Genomic DNA, 16,440 nt, shown 5'->3' with positions numbered 1-16,440 from the left:
CATTTTTTTTTCCTTTCCCTCTTTTTTTATCCTTTATTATTTTCTTTTTCTTTTCTTTTTGTAGCTTTTTAAGTCATGAATTGCTATTTTTCACTTTCTAAAACCTTCGTAAGCTTACAGAATTAACATTTATAATATATAATTATATTTAAAAGAGGAAAAAAATATCTGTTCGTGAAAGATTGTTTTTATCTGCCCGATATCCTCTCATGAAGAAAATCCTCATATGAAGGGTTTTTTCTACTGAAGAGATAATATATTCTCTAATTAAATGTTTATTAAAACTATCAATTATAGAGACAAAAAAAATTAATTCTAATAATTTTTTTCACGCATTAGATTTTTCTCTTCCTAGTATTTTTTTCAAAGAGAAAATTTTTTTATTTTTATGAAAGGATTTTTCTAGATAACTGAAGAGCTTTTACTTACTTTTCCTGAGGGATTTTTTATTCAATTTGCTAAGAAAACGCATTTCTTCTAGTTTCATAATTGTGTGAAGTATGTAATGAAAAAAAAAGTTAACAAAATTGCTAATATATATATATATATATATATATATATATATATATATATATATATATATATATATATATATATATATATATATATATATATATATATATATATATATATATATATATATATATATATATATATATATATATATATATATATATATATATATATATATATATATATAAATATATATATATATACTATTTTTTATTTATTTATTTATTTTTTTGAGAGAGAAAAAGTTAACTTAAAATTTAACCCTGCAGAAATACTTTGATTTTTGAATTTTTGACGGCAATGAATATTTTTTAAAAATTCTGATACCTGAAAGTTTTTTTTTTCGTGAAGCTGATTAATTTTTGCTTGCAATGGATTTAATTTAACTGATTTAATTGATTCTAAAATTTCGGAAAGGGAAAAAATCAATGATTGAGATTACAATCCTCATTAAAAAAATATCTATTATAACTATAAAATAACACGTTTTTATGATTATAATATCACTCGTTTTTTTATGGTTTTCGTTTCTCTATCATGAGTGTTAAAGCTGAAATATGTCGTGTAAAAGTAACACACGTAACAATAGAGTTGCCCTATTATTTTTTATATATTGATTGTATGTTAAGATTGTAATTTTTATTCACTCAATTTAATTGTGCTTCTAGCATAAGAAAAGTTTTGCAAACAGATAATTTTTTTTCTTAAAATTTTAGTTGGTAATTACATTTTTTCGGAAGTGAAGATGTGACATAAAATGCTTGAATTAATCTTTTCATGTTATTTCCTTTCTGTAAACTTTTTCTTAATTTATTATTCTTAACAAAACGCTCTTTCTCACACTTTAGTATTCAAATCCAATCTTTTAATCTATTTTTGACTTCAAGTTATCTATTAATTAACACTTTAGCTATATTTCCTTTATTGACTCGAGAGAAAGACTTTTTGTTTTGACCTATTTAGTAGACTAATTATAATTATTAAGATTTCTCTTATACCTTAAAACGAAATATTTTACGGATTTATTTGGCAAATTTTTACCTAACTTTTGTTGAGGAGCACCTCGACTTTTTGTCACTGGAATAATTCTTCTCTGTTTTTATCCTTCCTCTGGGCAATCTCTCTCTCTCTCTCTCTCTTTATATATATATATATATATATATATATATATATATATATATATATATATATATATATATATATATATATATATATATATATATATTGTTTGCTTGGGTTTTAGACGCAAGAGTCAGTCTATATCGCGCCTCCAACTAGGTAGATATTTTACAGCTAGGTTCACAATTCTGCTTAATAAACAATATCAAGTAAATTTTATTATATAAATATATATATAATGAAATTTATTTGATACTGTTTCTGTTAAGGTGAACTGAAATATCGCATTCAATTTTCGGAAGTACAATAATATGGTTCAAATTACTGTCAAAGATTGCATCAATTTTTAATTCTATCAACAATGAATCAACAAGATTCTAATTTAGCAGTACAATATTATTAGAGTTAAAAATAATAGCCCAACTAAAGCAAAAGATAATTTTAATTTTCCCACTTTAATTATAGTAAGTTTGGATCATAGATAAGTTTCATAAGATTTAAAATTCTAGGGTGATACTTGTATGAAATACTATGGTGATGTTTGTATTCTTAAATTGATAACTATAATTATACAGAGTATCTTAAATGAAAATCTAAACACGCCATTTTTAGAGAGTTGTAGATTTGTTACGTTTGCCAATTTTTTAGTATTTCAAATAAAATTTATAATGATTTTTAACAAAAATCTGAATCTAAGTGAGACAAAAAAGAAAAAAAAAGTATGACACAAGCAAGGCAAGCAATAAAATACAAAAAATTTTATTAAAATTAATTTCAAAACTCCTTCAAATTGACATATAATTTTCGTCGTTTTCATCTCACTCTAATTGTGATTAAATTGAACATTGAATAGGATGAGCATGAAAAATATTAAAAGTGAAATAATGAAGTCATTTTAATTATAATAATAACATAAAATCATTTACAAATAAACTGCATAGTGTATAATTCAGTGACATGTTCACTAAAGATCTTGTCCACGAAATTAAAAAACATAATAGTGTTTTTACTGAATCCAAAGATCGAAATTTCTTTTTCTATCTTAATCCTTCTTTTTCCATTTTTTTGTCTATGATGTAAGTATGATCTCGATCAGACATTTACTGATCTCGCATAAAAGATCTCAATCAAAATCTGAAAATAAACAAATAAAAAATTAGAAATGAAAATTAAATACAACTTGTCACCTCAACATTTAGAGAGGTTTATTTCAGCAATTAGAGAGGTTTTAGGAACAAGTTTTAATTTATTTGCGCAATAAATAATGTAGAAAAATATTTAAATCTTGCGTGATCAACAATATTTTATACACATAAGTTTTGTAAAAAAGAATTTCAGAAACTTATCTGGCACAAAGTTTCTGAACAGAAACCTTTTCCCACCCTTTAACTATCAATTGGAGGACCATCTCATAAATCGAGATACTGTTTTGGTATGAACGCCATTCCCAGATTGGAATAGATGCTCATAAATTAAATTATTTCGAAAAGTCCTTTAAATTATTTTCGAAAATTAATGCGAATTAATAAAAGTAATTTTTGCAATTAAATAGTAATTTTTGTCTTGAGCGAAAAATTCGCGCTGACAGATAAGAAATTTTTCCTTGTTAAAAAACTCAGAAAAAGATACTGAGAACGCCGTGCATCAAACAAGATTTAAACAGAACATGGTTTGAACAGTACAAATAAAAAAGAGGAAGAAAATTATACAGCTTTTAATGTGTTATTCAGATTTTCGAGTATTAATATGTAATTCACTAGCATTACGATATTTAAAGTTAAGAGTATCAGTCCCAAAAATGTAATTCATTTGAATAAAAATGCCTTTTTTCCCGCCCAATTTTGATTTCAGGAATTCGGTTAGATGACAGGTCAACTTTTTGGACCCCTTAACATTAATATTACACGGTCGTTAAGAGGTCGTACTTTAAGTTTTAGTTCTCAAGCACCATTCGACTAACTTTTTTCAAATTTTCGACTTTGTCATAAAAGAGTTCAAAAAGTTTTTGACGTAATTTTTTCAGTACAAATGTCTTTTGTTAAACAAATTTTACGTTCATGTGGAAAATATTTGAAAATCATATTGCTAATTCTAGAGAGATGGTGAAATAAGCAAAAAGATAAGTTAACAATCAGTCTCCTAGCCAAACTAGTGAGAAGACCATATATTTTCAAATTGCTGAACTCCCCCCCCCCCCTCTTATATATTTTTGTAGGTTCTAAAATCCAAAGATTTCAACAAAAAAGAAGCCTATTGATTAAGATAAAGTGCTTTTTTGTGTTACATTTCATTTTCTTCACCAAATTATTCACCAAATTTAATTCGAGTAACCAATGAATCTTTTAATCCATTTACATTGTTTTTCGCGAAAATTCAATCACTGGAACAAGGGTTTTCTGGGTGTCCTGTTACTAATTTTACGAATTGTACATAGAATAAGGGAGCAAAGCAGTAATTTATTTAAAGCTTTGATGAAAACATTTTGCTGTCTTCGTACTTGACATTATACACACTTAATTACGCAGAAATCTGTACCTGTGAGCTGTTCAGCAACACGTTTGGCGCAAGAGGAATATGCTTGCACAATTGGCACCCAACCATTCACCTGTTTGACTAAATTTAAGACTTAAGAGAAAATATTTTGCAGCATTATTTATGTTTCATAAATTTTTAAATTTTTATTTTAAAAATGGTGTATTGTCACTTAAGACTCACTACCATACTTTTTTTTATTGATAGATATCTCTGAATAAATTTTATTCTAAAATAGCTTTTTTTTTATTCAAATATATTCTACTCAAAATTAACTTTTTGTAATTTTTTCAGAATGCTCTTGCGTAAAATGTGTCTTAAAATTTATTTTGTTTATAATTTATCAATTAGTACTTATATGGCTCATAGTTTGACATGAAATGTCTTGATTACAAAAAATATGAAAAAAGAAAAAAAAAAGAATAGTATTAATGCATGAAACATAAAACCAACTTACTCATTTTCGGCAACTTCTTTTGTGAGATTTAGTCCGCTCGGAAATAGAGATAAAATATGATGCAAAATCCTAAAAAAAAAATACAAAAATTCCATTATTTATTTTCAGAATCACTCAAAGTAGAGAATTATTTTCGTTAATCTGATCATACAAAAAAAGAAAAATAATAAATAAATAAATAAATAAAAATAACTATTGGTATACTCTTTTTTTCTTCTTTTTCTTTCTGTAAACAAGAAAATTAAAAACTTTCAATTTTTTTCAATTATTGAATTTTTATTTGTTAAAAGTAATCATAATAGTTCAAAAGGGTGATCTCAACGTAATAATCAATTAACAATAAATATTGATTTAGTAATAGTATTAGACCAAAATTTTATTTTCCTAACTATTAAGACAGAGAAATGCGGTGTTGTTTGGTGTTGTTTTTGTAATTGATTATGTGCTTATATGCTTTATAGTAAACAAAACGTATAATTGAACTAAATTCAGATAATCTAGAAAAAAAAAATTAAGAAAAGAATATGTAAAAATTATGATTTTTTTAAAAATTGTTTTTATCATTGCTGATTTTTTTCCCTTTCTTTATGGAAAACTTCCTGATGAGTTTCTATTTAATGACAGTGAAAAAATAATTTATACATAACTAAATATTTTGTATGCATAATTATCCTTTCGATTTTACTTTATCCATTAATTTGGGAATAAAAAATACTTCTGTAATAAAATCTGAGTAATAAATTTACAAGTTCTCTTATAAAAATACTCAAGAAAAAAGTTGTTAAAGTTGTTTTTAGAAGGAAAGCATCATCTATTTCGTACTAAAGGCCTATTTATTTCGAGAACGAGTTGTGCTAATTTAGTACTAAAAGACACTTTCAAATACAAATGAATGTCTGGTCATTCTCATAAAACTAAGAAAATTTATAAACAATCCTCTTCATTGTTTGAAAACTTTAATTTATTCCCGGAACTGTCAAGTACAGGCAAAACTATTTTAAAATTAAAGTTAATATAACGAAACAAGCTAAATAACTGGGGCAATTGAATGTGTCGTTGATTTAATAAAATAATTAACTAATTGATTAAAAAATAATGTCTTACGTTTTCTTTTTCATCTGCCCGTTTTCGTTTACGTTGACGTTTACTAGCCTGAAAGAAAAACAAATGTTAAGTTGCAATTACACAAGATTTTTTTCAAAGAATAAGTAATTTTAAATATAAAGCACTTTTTTTTCCAAATATTTTCAAGGTATTATTGAAACTGGTTTTTAAAAAATAGGATCAAAAGTATATATATTTATTTAAAAAGGTATTATAATTATTTTTTGAAATTATTTCAATTTTTATGTGTAAAATATTTTAATATATTTTCAAGAAAGAAGTTTTAAATGAATTACACTAGGGAACTAATTTTTTGTACCATTTAAACAAATACTTCATCTTTACTGATTTTGGTGTGGGGTTTCCTAATTTGAAACTTGATTTGCTTTTAAAGCAAAATTTTTAATGACATTTTCAGCCTACTTTTGTCGACGTGTACAAAATTGAAAACGTTACAATTAACGTGGGGTAACATCAATGTTCAGCAAACTTCCGGGAGTGTTATCAGGGTAAAAACTGAATAAAAGTCCATTCCTGAAAAAGGTCATGGTATGCTGCTAGAGGCTCATCCCCTATAATTATCTGTTCAGGAGCATACGATGAAACAGTACTTATTAGAGAAACCGCCCCTAGCAGCACATGATGACATTTCCGGGCATGTGTTTGTATTATGTAATTTTAATCCTGATAATGGGCCCTAAACCTCCTAGAAATTCATATAAACCCTTGTTACATATAGCGCTTTAAAACTTGAACGCTGTGACAGATGTTCTTAAAGTATGTAATAAAGATCAAGGACTATCTTGCATGTAAAAACAAAATGGATAAGTCTTTTCTATCATTATTATTTGAAATGCATGTCTTAATTGCTGAATTGTACTTTCCAAACACAATCAGATTCTCTTTAAATTTATGTACAGTAATGTTATCATTTTAAATTCAGTTCTATACAGTTATCTTTTGACAATTCTTACAAAACCAAAACCTAACTATAAAAAATTATATAATCATCTCATGCACTTACATTAAAAAATATGAAATAATTTTTTTAACTTACCGATTTAGTCGACTCTTCAGCATTTGGTTGGCTGGTCAGCTCAAATACTTCCGGTTTTTCAGCAAATTTTTAAAAAAAAAAAAGTTAATACACATTATTAACATATTTATATTATTTTATGTACATATTTACATTTTATCATCAGTATTAAAGCACTTTTTTTTTTAATTTATGACTTCAATGCGTCTTTAACGCTGTGACAGATGTTCTTAAACTATGTAGTAAAGATCAAGGACTATCTTGCATGTAAAAACAAAATGGATAAGTCTTTTCTATCATTATTATTTGAAATGCATGTCTTAATTGCTGAATTGTACTTTCCAAACACAATCAGATTCTCTTTAAATTTATGTACAGTAATGTTATCATTTTAAATTCAGTTCTATACAGTTATCTTTTGACAATTCTTACAAAACCAAAACCTAACTATAAAAAATTATATAATCATCTCATGCACTTACATTAAAAAATATGAAATAATTTTTTTAACTTACCGATTTAGTCGACTCTTCAGCATTTGGTTGGCTGGTCAGCTCAAATACTTCCGGTTTTTCAGCAAATTTCTAAAAAAAAAAGTTAATACACATTATTAACATATTTATATTATTTTATGTACATATTTACATTTTATCATCAGTATTAAAGCACATTTTTTTTAAATTTGTGACTTCAATGCGTCTTTAACGCTGTGACAGATGTTCTTAAAGTATGTAATAAAGATCAAGGACTATCTTGCATGTAAAAACAAAATGGATAAGTCTTTTCTATCATTATTATTTGAAATGCATGTGTTAATTGCTGAATTGTACTTTCCAAACACAATCAGATTCTCTTTAAATTTATGTACAGTAATGTTATCATTTTAAATTCAGTTCTATACAGTTATCGTTTGACAATTCTTACAAAACCAAAATATAACTATAAAAAATTATATAATCATCTCATGCACTTACATCAAAAATATGAAATAATTTTTTTAACTTACCGATTTAGTCGACTCTTCAGCATTTGGTTGGCTGGTCAGCTCAAATACTTCCGGTTTTTCAGCAAATTTCTAAAAAAAAAAGTTAATACACATTATTAACATATTTATATTATTTTATGTACATATTTACATTTTATCATCAGTATTAAAGCACATTTTTTTTAAATTTGTGACTTCAATGCGTCTTTAACGCTGTGACAGATGTTCCTAAAGTATGTAATAAAGATCAAGGACTATCTTTCATGTAAAAACAAAATGGATAAGTCTTTTCTATCATTATTATTTGAAATGCATGTCTTAATTGCTGAATTGTACTTTCCAAACACAATCAGATTCTCTTTAAATTTATGTACAGTAATGTTATCATTTTAAATTCAGTTCTATACAGTTATCTTTTGACAATTCTTACAAAACCAAAACCTAACTATAAAAAATTATATAATCATCTCATGCACTTACATTAAAAAATATGAAATAATTTTTTTAACTTACCGATTTAGTCGACTCTTCAGCATTTGGTTGGCTGGTCAGCTCAAATACTTCCGGTTTTTCAGCAAATTTCTAAAAAAAAAGTTAATGCACATTATTAACATATTTATATTATTTTATGTACATATTTACATTTTATCATCAGTATTAAAGCACTTTTTTTTAAATTTATGACTTCAATGCGTTTTTAACGCTGTGACAGATGTTCTTAAACTATGTAGTAAAGATCAAGGACTATCTTGCATGTAAAAACAAAATGGATAAGTCTTTTCTATCATTATTATTTGAAATGCATGTCTTAATTGCTGAATTGTACTTTCCAAACACAATCAGATTCTCTTTAAATTTATGTACAGTAATGTTATCATTTTAAATTCAGTTCTATACAGTTATCTTTTGACAATTCTTACAAAACCAAAACCTAACTATAAAAAATTATATAATCATCTCATGCACTTACATTAAAAAATATGAAATAATTTTTTTAACTTACCGATTTAGTCGACTCTTCAGCATTTGGTTGGCTGGTCAGCTCAAATACTTCCGGTTTTTCAGCAAATTTCTAAAAAAAAAAAGTTAATACACATTATTAACATATTTATATTATTTTATGTACATATTTACATTTTATCATCAGTATTAAAGCACATTTTTTTTAAATTTGTGACTTCAATGCGTCTTTAACGCTGTGACAGATGTTCTTAAAGTATGTAATAAAGATCAAGGACTATCTTGCATGTAAAAACAAAATGGATAAGTCTTTTCTATCATTATTATTTGAAATGCATGTGTTAATTGCTGAATTGTACTTTCCAAACACAATCAGATTCTCTTTAAATTTATGTACAGTAATGTTATCATTTTAAATTCAGTTCTATACAGTTATCGTTTGACAATTCTTACAAAACCAAAATATAACTATAAAAAATTATATAATTATCTCATGCACTTACATCAAAAATATGAAATAATTTTTTTAACTTACCGATTTAGTCGACTCTTCAGCATTTGGTTGGCTGGTCAGCTCAAATACTTCCGGTTTTTCAGCAAATTTCTAAAAAAAAAAGTTAATACACATTATTAACATATTTATATTATTTTATGTACATATTTACATTTTATCATCAGTATTAAAGCACATTTTTTTTAAATTTGTGACTTCAATGCGTCTTTAACGCTGTGACAGATGTTCCTAAAGTATGTAATAAAGATCAAGGACTATCTTTCATGTAAAAACAAAATGGATAAGTCTTTTCTATCATTATTATTTGAAATGCATGTCTTAATTGCTGAATTGTACTTTCCAAACACAATCAGATTCTCTTTAAATTTATGTACAGTAATGTTATCATTTTAAATTCAGTTCTATACAGTTATCTTTTGACAATTCTTACAAAACCAAAACCTAACTATAAAAAATTATATAATCATCTCATGCACTTACATTAAAAAATATGAAATAATTTTTTTAACTTACCGATTTAGTCGACTCTTCAGCATTTGGTTGGCTGGTCAGCTCAAATACTTCCGGTTTTTCAGCAAATTTCTAAAAAAAAAAGTTAATACACATTATTAACATATTTATATTATTTTATGTACATATTTACATTTTATCATCAGTATTAAGGCACATTTTTTTTAAATTTGTGACTTCAATGCGTCTTTAACGCTGTGACAGATGTTCTTAAAGTATGTAATAAAGATCAAGGACTATCTTGCATGTAAAAACAAAATGGATAAGTCTTTTCTATCATTATTATTTGAAATGCATGTGTTAATTGCTGAATTGTACTTTCCAAACACAATCAGATTCTCTTTAAATTTATGTACAGTAATGTTATCATTTTAAATTCAGTTCTATACAGTTATCGTTTGACAATTCTTACAAAACCAAAATATAACTATAAAAAATTATATAATCATCTCATGCACTTACATCAAAAATATGAAATAATTTTTTTAACTTACCGATTTAGTCGACTCTTCAGCATTTGGTTGGCTGGTCAGCTCAAATACTTCCGGTTTTTCAGCAAATTTCTAAAAAAAAAAGTTAATACACATTATTAACATATTTATATTATTTTATGTACATATTTACATTTTATCATCAGTATTAAAGCACATTTTTTTTAAATTTGTGACTTCAATGCGTCTTTAACGCTGTGACAGATGTTTCTAAAGTATGTAATAAAGATCAAGGACTATCTTTCATGTAAAAACAAAATGGATAAGTCTTTTCTATCATTATTATTTGAAATGCATGTGTTAATTGCTGAATTGTACTTTCCAAACACAATCAGATTCTCTTTAAATTTATGTACAGTAATGTTATCATTTTAAATTCAGTTCTATACAGTTATCTTTTGACAATTCTTACAAAACCAAAACCTAACTATAAAAAATTATATAATCATCTCATGCACTTACATTAAAAAATATGAAATAATTTTTTTAACTTACCGATTTAGTCGACTCTTCAGCATTTGGTTGGCTGGTCAGCTCAAATACTTCCGGTTTTTCAGCAAATTTCTAAAAAAAAAGTTAATGCACATTATTAACATATTTATATTATTTTATGTACATATTTACATTTTATCATCAGTATTAAAGCACTTTTTTTTAAATTTATGACTTCAATGCGTCTTTAACGCTGTGACAGATGTTCTTAAACTATGTAGTAAAGATCAAGGACTATCTTGCATGTAAAAACAAAATGGATAAGTCTTTTCTATCATTATTATTTGAAATGCATGTCTTAATTGCTGAATTGTACTTTCCAAACACAATCAGATTCTCTTTAAATTTATGTACAGTAATGTTATCATTTTAAATTCAGTTCTATACAGTTATCTTTTGACAATTCTTACAAAACCAAAACCTAACTATAAAAAATTATATAATCATCTCATGCACTTACATTAAAAAATATGAAATAATTTTTTTAACTTACCGATTTAGTCGACTCTTCAGCATTTGGTTGGCTGGTCAGCTCAAATACTTCCGGTTTTTCAGCAAATTTCTAAAAAAAAAAAAGTTAATACACATTATTAACATATTTATATTATTTTATGTACATATTTACATTTTATCATCAGTATTAAAGCACTTTTTTTTTTAATTTATGACTTCAATGCGTCTTTAACGCTGTGACAGATGTTCTTAAACTATGTAGTAAAGATCAAGGACTATCTTGCATGTAAAAACAAAATGGATAAGTCTTTTCTATCATTATTATTTGAAATGCATGTCTTAATTGCTGAATTGTACTTTCCAAACACAATCAGATTCTCTTTAAATTTATGTACAGTAATGTTATCATTTTAAATTCAGTTCTATACAGTTATCTTTTGACAATTCTTACAAAACCAAAACCTAACTATAAAAAATTATATAATCATCTCATGCACTTACATTAAAAAATATGAAATAATTTTTTTAACTTACCGATTTAGTCGACTCTTCAGCATTTGGTTGGCTGGTCAGCTCAAATACTTCCGGTTTTTCAGCAAATTTCTAAAAAAAAAAGTTAATACACATTATTAACATATTTATATTATTTTATGTACATATTTACATTTTATCATCAGTATTAAAGCACATTTTTTTTAAATTTGTGACTTCAATGCGTCTTTAACGCTGTGACAGATGTTCTTAAAGTATGTAATAAAGATCAAGGACTATCTTGCATGTAAAAACAAAATGGATAAGTCTTTTCTATCATTATTATTTGAAATGCATGTGTTAATTGCTGAATTGTACTTTCCAAACACAATCAGATTCTCTTTAAATTTATGTACAGTAATGTTATCATTTTAAATTCAGTTCTATACAGTTATCGTTTGACAATTCTTACAAAACCAAAATATAACTATAAAAAATTATATAATCATCTCATGCACTTACATCAAAAATATGAAATAATTTTTTTAACTTACCGATTTAGTCGACTCTTCAGCATTTGGTTGGCTGGTTAGCTCAAATACTTCCGGTTTTTCAGCAAATTTCTAAAAAAAAAAGTTAATACACATTATTAACATATTTATATTATTTTATGTACATATTTACATTTTATCATCAGTATTAAAGCACATTTTTTTTAAATTTGTGACTTCAATGCGTCTTTAACGCTGTGACAGATGTTCCTAAAGTATGTAATAAAGATCAAGGACTATCTTTCATGTAAAAACAAAATGGATAAGTCTTTTCTATCATTATTATTTGAAATGCATGTCTTAATTGCTGAATTGTACTTTCCAAACACAATCAGATTCTCTTTAAATTTATGTACAGTAATGTTATCATTTTAAATTCAGTTCTATACAGTTATCTTTTGACAATTCTTACAAAACCAAAACCTAACTATAAAAAATTATATAATCATCTCATGCACTTACATTAAAAAATATGAAATAATTTTTTTAACTTACCGATTTAGTCGACTCTTCAGCATTTGGTTGGCTGGTCAGCTCAAATACTTCCGGTTTTTCAGCAAATTTCTAAAAAAAAAGTTAATGCACATTATTAACATATTTATATTATTTTATGTACATATTTACATTTTATCATCAGTATTAAAGCACTTTTTTTTAAATTTATGACTTCAATGCGTTTTTAACGCTGTGACAGATGTTCTTAAACTATGTAGTAAAGATCAAGGACTATCTTGCATGTAAAAACAAAATGGATAAGTCTTTTCTATCATTATTATTTGAAATGCATGTCTTAATTGCTGAATTGTACTTTCCAAACACAATCAGATTCTCTTTAAATTTATGTACAGTAATGTTATCATTTTAAATTCAGTTCTATACAGTTATCTTTTGACAATTCTTACAAAACCAAAACCTAACTATAAAAAATTATATAATCATCTCATGCACTTACATTAAAAAATATGAAATAATTTTTTTAACTTACCGATTTAGTCGACTCTTCAGCATTTGGTTGGCTGGTCAGCTCAAATACTTCCGGTTTTTCAGCAAATTTCTAAAAAAAAAGTTAATACACATTATTAACATATTTATATTATTTTATGTACATATTTACATTTTATCATCAGTATTAAAGCACATTTTTTTTAAATTTGTGACTTCAATGCGTCTTTAACGCTGTGACAGATGTTCTTAAAGTATGTAATAAAGATCAAGGACTATCTTGCATGTAAAAACAAAATGGATAAGTCTTTTCTATCATTATTATTTGAAATGCATGTGTTAATTGCTGAATTGTACTTTCCAAACACAATCAGATTCTCTTTAAATTTATGTACAGTAATGTTATCATTTTAAATTCAGTTCTATACAGTTATCGTTTGACAATTCTTACAAAACCAAAATATAACTATAAAAAATTATATAATCATCTCATGCACTTACATCAAAAATATGAAATAATTTTTTTAACTTACCGATTTAGTCGACTCTTCAGCATTTGGTTGGCTGGTCAGCTCAAATACTTCCGGTTTTTCAGCAAATTTCTAAAAAAAAAAGTTAATGCACATTATTAACATATTTATATTATTTTATGTACATATTTACATTTTATCATCAGTATTAAAGCACTTTTTTTTAAATTTATGACTTCAATGCGTCTTTAACGCTGTGACAGATGTTCTTAAACTATGTAGTAAAGATCAAGGACTATCTTGCATGTAAAAACAAAATGGATAAGTCTTTTCTATCATTATTATTTGAAATGCATGTCTTAATTGCTGAATTGTACTTTCCAAACACAATCAGATTCTCTTTAAATTTATGTACAGTAATGTTATCATTTTAAATTCAGTTCTATACAGTTATCTTTTGACAATTCTTACAAAACCAAAACCTAACTATAAAAAATTATATAATCATCTCATGCACTTACATTAAAAAATATGAAATAATTTTTTTAACTTACCGATTTAGTCGACTCTTCAGCATTTGGTTGGCTGGTCAGCTCAAATACTTCCGGTTTTTCAGCAAATTTCTAAAAAAAAAAAGTTAATACACATTATTAACATATTTATATTATTTTATGTACATATTTACATTTTATCATCAGTATTAAAGCACATTTTTTTTAAATTTGTGACTTCAATGCGTCTTTAACGCTGTGACAGATGTTCTTAAAGTATGTAGTAAAGATCAAGGACTATCTTGCATGTAAAAACAAAATGGATAAGTCTTTTCTATCATTATTATTTGAAATGCATGTCTTAATTGCTGAATTGTACTTTCCAAACACAATCAGATTCTCTTTAAATTTATGTACAGTAATGTTATCATTTTAAATTGAGTTCTATACAGTTATCTTTTGACAATTCTTACAAAACCAAAACCTAACTATAAAAAATTATATAATCATCTCATGCACTTACATTAAAAAATATGAAATAATTTTTTTAACTTACCGATTTAGTCGACTCTTCAGCATTTGGTTGGCTGGTCAGCTCAAATACTTCCGGTTTTTCAGCAAATTTCTAAAAAAAAAAAGTTAATACACATTATTAACATATTTATATTATTTTATGTACATATTTACATTTTATCATCAGTATTAAAGCACATTTTTTTTAAATTTGTGACTTCAATGCGTCTTTAACGCTGTAACAGATGTTCTTAAACTATGTAGTAAAGATCAAGGACTATCTTGCATGTAAAAACAAAATGGATAAGTCTTTTCTATCATTATTATTTGAAATGCATGTCTTAATTGCTGAATTGTACTTTCCAAACACAATCAGATTCTCTTTAAATTTATGTACAGTAATGTTATCATTTTAAATTCAGTTCTATACAGTTATCTTTTGACAATTCTTACAAAACCAAAACCTAACTATAAAAAATTATATAATCATCTCATGCACTTACATTAAAAAATATGAAATAATTTTTTTAACTTACCGATTTAGTCGACTCTTCAGCATTTGGTTGGCTGGTCAGCTCAAATACTTCCGGTTTTTCAGCAAATTTCTAAAAAAAAAAGTTAATGCACATTATTAACATATTTATATTATTTTATGTACATATTTACATTTTATCATCAGTATTAAAGCACTTTTTTTTAAATTTATGACTTCAATGCGTCTTTAACGCTGTGACAGATGTTCTTAAACTATGTAGTAAAGATCAAGGACTATCTTGCATGTAAAAACAAAATGGATAAGTCTTTTCTATCATTATTATTTGAAATGCATGTGTTAATTGCTGAATTGTACTTTCCAAACCCAATCAGATTCTCTTTAAATTTATGTACAGTAATGTTATCATTTTAAATTCAGTTCTATACAGTTATCGTTTGACAATTCTTACAAAACCAAAATATAACTATAAAAAATTATATAATTATCTCATGCACTTACATCAAAAATATGAAATAATTTTTTTAACTTACCGATTTAGTCGACTCTTCAGCATTTGGTTGGCTGGTCAGCTCAAATACTTCCGGTTTTTCAGCAAATTTCTAAAAAAAAAAAGAAAAGTTAATACGCATTAGTAACATATTTATATTTTTTTATATACATATTTACATTTTATCATCAGTATTAAAACACTTTTTTTTTTAAATTTGTGACTTCAATGCGTCTTTAACACTGTGACAGGTGTTCTTAAAGTATGTAATAACGATCAAGGATTATCTTGCATGCAAAAACAAAATGGATAAGTCTTTCTATTATTATTATTTGAAATGCATGTCTTAATTGCTGAATTGTACTTTCCAAACATAATCAGATTCACTTAAAATTTATGCGCAGTAATGTTATCATTTTAAATTCAGTTCTATACAATTATCTTTTGCAATTCTTACAAAACCAAAATATAACTATAAAAAATTATATAATCATCTCATGCACGTACATAAAAAAAATATGAAATAATTTTTTTAACTTACCGATTTGGTCGACTGTTCAGCATTTGGTTGGCTGGTCCGCTCAAGTACTTCCAGTTTTTCAGCAAATTTCTAAAAAAAAAAAAAAGTTTATACATATTATTAACATATTTATATTTTTTTTATATACATATTTACATTTTATCATCAGTATTAAAGCACATTTTTTTTAAATTTGTGACTTCAATGCGTCTTTAACGCTGTGACAGATGTTCTTAAAGTATGTAATAAAGATCAAGGACTATCTTGCATGTAAAAACAAAATGGATAAGTCTTTTCTATCATTATTATTTGAAATGCATGTGTTAATTGCTG

The 16,440-nt window shown here is 25.5% G+C and overlaps 1 long non-coding RNA gene across 2 annotated transcripts; it reads right to left on the bottom strand.

Moving 5' to 3' along the window:
* Window positions 1-2,555: 2,555 nt before the first annotated feature.
* LOC147814597 (uncharacterized) lies at window positions 2,556-7,347 on the bottom strand. 2 transcript variants are annotated; one of them, XR_015430742.1, is made up of 4 exons: window positions 7,277-7,347; window positions 5,726-5,773; window positions 4,622-4,690; window positions 2,556-2,766 (listed from the first exon to the last, which is right to left on the bottom strand). It is a non-coding gene; the product is annotated as an uncharacterized LOC147814597 (long non-coding RNA). The 2 variants fall into 2 exon arrangements; XR_015430741.1 differs by lacking the exon at window positions 7,277-7,347 and adding an exon at window positions 6,783-6,851.
* Between the last annotated feature and the right edge of the window lie 9,093 nt (window positions 7,348-16,440).

This window comes from Parasteatoda tepidariorum, chromosome 2, assembly GCF_982258835.1.
Source record: "Parasteatoda tepidariorum strain Cologne lab strain chromosome 2, Ptep-v5.0, whole genome shotgun sequence".
Taxonomy (NCBI): domain Eukaryota; kingdom Metazoa; phylum Arthropoda; class Arachnida; order Araneae; family Theridiidae; genus Parasteatoda; species Parasteatoda tepidariorum.
This window is presented reverse-complemented; position numbering and strand designations above follow the sequence as displayed.